Source organism: Lathyrus oleraceus, chromosome 2 (genome assembly GCF_024323335.1).
Source record: "Lathyrus oleraceus cultivar Zhongwan6 chromosome 2, CAAS_Psat_ZW6_1.0, whole genome shotgun sequence".
NCBI classification, from domain to species: Eukaryota; Viridiplantae; Streptophyta; class Magnoliopsida; order Fabales; family Fabaceae; genus Lathyrus; species Lathyrus oleraceus.
The window spans coordinates 202,266,436-202,270,421 of NC_066580.1; the positions used below are offsets into that span (position 1 = coordinate 202,266,436).

The following is a 3,986-nucleotide window of genomic DNA, read 5'->3' on the forward strand; positions in this document are numbered from 1 at the left end:
TTGAAATTGCTCCTCGGTAGCTTTTCTTCGCATGCACTAGAATCTACAAAACTAACAAACCAAGTGAAACAAAAGAGGGATAGTAATACAAATAACAAAACTTAAAACAATGAATTATTGCAATGCTTGTAATATCAAACACCAATCCCCGACAACGGCGCCAATTTGTTGAAAAGTATATCTTCGGCAAATATTTTTATATCGTATCCACAGAGATTGGTTGTTATTACCTCCGTTCTATAATCCAGATTGTTATAAGTTTAGAAAGTAACAAAGTTGTTTTGTTTGGAAAGTTATCTTTTGAGTAAATATCACTAAAAACAGAAAAATGGTTTTAATCAAATGTAAAAGCTTTGCAAGATTGGAGTTCACTATTCCAAGCGCTTATGATTCCTTATGATAACTATATAGATTTAAGATTATTGATGATGTTCAAGTATCCTCTCAATATCATTTATGTCTAAATGATATTGTGATAATCATTGTATTGATCCTTAGATGATCTCTCCACCTAACTATCAATATAGCAAACTTTAATGATTGATACCAAAGAAGAGTAATGAATAAATCTATCTCTACAACTTATTCATTACTTGAAAATCTATTTTATGTCAAGACTCAAATAATCTCTCTCAACAACTACTCAAATCTGATTTTCATCTTAGGGCAAAAATAGCATTCAATACATCAATAATCTTTTATCATATATATATATATATATATATATATATATATATATATATATATATATATATATATATATATATATATATATATATATCAAATGGAATATATAAACAAATGAGAATAGCTACTACCTCCAATCTTGACAAAATGGGGTTTAGCTTCTCATCATCATTTTCAAAAGCAAAATGCAATGGAAGAAGAACTCTGTTTTTCTCTCTTATAAAAATATCAAAATATCAAAAGGGTTGACATTTCCTAAAATGATCATTTCTCATCTAAGGCAGAAAAGCTCCCCCGAGGAAGACACCAAAATGGCAAAACCAGCTGGTCATGAAAAACAGCACCCTTGGCCCAAAAGCAGCTTGCTGGATTCGCAGCCTTCGCGGCGCGAAGGTGGTTCGTGGCGCGAACTAAAGCTATTTCAGCTTCCTTGCTTTTCAAGCTTCATCCAAAATCTTCCAAGTGGTATTCTTCCAAAATTGGGCCTCCAAATTACATTCAACACCTCTTCCATATTATGATGTTGCATTCCAAAAGCTCTCTTATCCAAAAATTCTACAAAACTAACAAATATGTGAAATAACTATCAAAACAAAATAAATTAAACCTAATTGCATTTATACAAAAATAGTGAGAATAAAAATGTGTAATTACATCAAAACTTGGTAAAAGGGACCAATAAAATGATATAAAAAGTAGTACTAATTGGTCTCTAACATTCATCAGCGTGGCACCTGCGGCAGCGTCGATGCTCATCTTGGTGTTATAATGGAGCCCATTGTAGAAGGTATGAACGATCAGCCATTGTTCTAGGCCATGGTGTGGGCAGACTCTTAATAGCTCTTTATATCTCTCCCAAGCTTCGAAAAGCGATTCTCCTTGGTTTTGAGCAAATCTAGTTATTTGGTTTCGAAGAACATCAGTCTTGCTAGGGGGGAGATATCTAGTAAGGAAAACTCTCCTAAGGTCTTCCTAGGTAGTTATTGAATTAGCTGGAAGTCATTCTAGCCATGAACGTGCTCTATCCCTGAGGGAGAAAGGAAATAATCTTAAACGTATCGCATCGGGTGAAGCGCCGTTAGAGTTAAAGGTGTCAGCTAGTTGGATAAAAACTTTTAAATGTTGATTCGGGTTCTAGGTAGCGAGACCCGCATATTGGTTTTGTTGCACTAATTGCAACAAAAACGGTTTTAGTTCGAAATTGTTAGCAGGTATAAGGGGGTTTAATATACTTGAACTAGGTTCCTCATCAGAGGGTTGGGAAAATTCCTTAAGAGGTCGCCTATCACGATTCTCGACCATAGCTTTCTTAATTCGGATGAGTAAGAGGCGTGTACGAGTATAACGTTCGGGTTCCGCTAGAGGATCTACTAAATTTCCGGTACTACGGGTTTTTCGCATTTACCGGCTAATAATGCCTTAGTCTATACGGTGTAATAACAGGGTACGAAATTTGACGAAGTTGATTCGAGTTCTAGGTAGCGAGACCCGCATATTGGTTTTGTTGCGCTAATTGCAACAAAAACGGTTTTAGTTCGAAATTGTTAGCAGGTATAAGGGGGTTTAATATACTTGAACTAGGTTCCTCATCAGAGGGTTGGGAAAATTCCTTAAGAGGTCGCCTATCACGATTCTCGACCATAGCTTTCTTAATTCGGATGAGTAAGAGGCGTGTACGAGTATAACGTTCGGGTTCCGCTAGAGGATCTACTAAATTTCCGGTACTACGGGTTTTTCGCATTTACCGGCTAATAATGCCTTAGTCTATACGGTGTAATAACAGGGTACGAAATTTGACGAAGTTGGTCCTCGGCAACGGAGACAAAAACTTGATCGCTGTGATTCGCAAGTGCACGAATAACATCAAAGTAATATAAAAGAATATCGATCCCACAGAGACCAATCGTCAATCTATCGAATAATATTGTTACGATGTTTATCTAAGGCGGTATAAAAGAGATATTGGGTTTGCAAAATAACGGTAAATAATAAATGCAGGTAAAGACAGGTTGAATGTAATTCACATCAGTTAAGTGATGTTTCGATTGTCTAAATAGAATTACTTATGAGGCAATATTTTCTACTCTTGAAAAGAATCCATTTAACAGGAACTGTCGCTTTCGCGTATTCAGAACCGAGTTTACCCTTAAATTAAGGCCTTCTATTGTCACTTATAAAAGGTGCGCAAAACGCTTAAGTAGTAAACCTATTTTTCAGAAATGAGACTCATAAACTTAGTTGAAAAGTGATTTTGATTTGGAAAGTTTACCCAAGGAGTTTACTGATTTTAAACCTATCAACGCGTCCAAAAACAGTTTCAAAAATAGTTTTTCCTTAAAGTGATAAAGATTCCTAGTTACTACACCAGGGTGCTTTCGCACTCCTCGAATAATTAAAACTAACCAAGTTTGTTTTAGAAAACTCAAGTTAAAAATCAAAACAACCTTTAAAGTATTTCTACAGATTTCAATATGTGAAACATTACTTTTACCGCGATCCTTACATTCTAACCTTTGAAAGACTTAGCCAGACATGGTAACACAAACGAACATAACGGGGTTAATCATGATGAAAAGTTTGTTTTAGAATTTGAGGCGTAAAGAGAGAGTAAAGTGCGTAAAATAAATAAATTAAAGCGAGTGCGGAAAGTAAATAAAGTAAAAGCGAGTGCGGAAAATAAATAAAATAAAAGCGAGTGCGGAAAATAAATAAAATAAAAGCGATGCGGGAAATATATAAATAAAGCGATAAATAAGAACCTGCTCCGAACGTAGGCTTCGATTTTGGTACAAAAATAAACCTCCGACTCGTGAAGCTAAAGACGACAGCAACTCGAAGTGACCCAACTCAATCTCACAAAGGTGCGATAACCCCCCGATGTGATGGATTACCGCTATTACAAATGATAACTATATGCTTAGTGATGTAAAACTAAGTTGGATGATAGAAAACGAAATGAAATGAGCTATTTATAGAGATTCTCAGCAGTTTGTAAAGACCGTGGTGCCCTCCAACTTCTCCTTAGTGGGCTTTAGTGGGAACGTGATTTCCAAAGGTGGCGCCCGCCATCCCTTCATGGCGCCCGCCATGTGTGTAAATGGGGTGAATCATGGGAACATGGAGGTTACTCCTAGTTGAGGGCTGGTGACTCATGGCTTCCCCTATAGCGACCGCCATGTGCAACGCCATGTGTGTAATTTTGCCGAAAAACCCGAATTTTAGGTATTTTTGCTTCGTTTCTTCCAAAAGTGTCTGAAAGTGATAAATATCTGAAAATAAGAGAAAAGAGAGCATAATAC

General features: G+C 36.3%; 1 non-coding gene across 1 annotated transcript; it reads left to right on the forward strand.

Moving 5' to 3' along the window:
* Positions 1–1,498: 1,498 nt before the first annotated feature.
* Positions 1,499–1,605, forward strand: LOC127125169 (small nucleolar RNA R71). The gene has a single exon (XR_007804626.1). It is a non-coding gene; the product is annotated as a small nucleolar RNA R71 (small nucleolar RNA).
* The last annotated feature ends 2,381 nt before the right edge of the window (positions 1,606–3,986 follow it).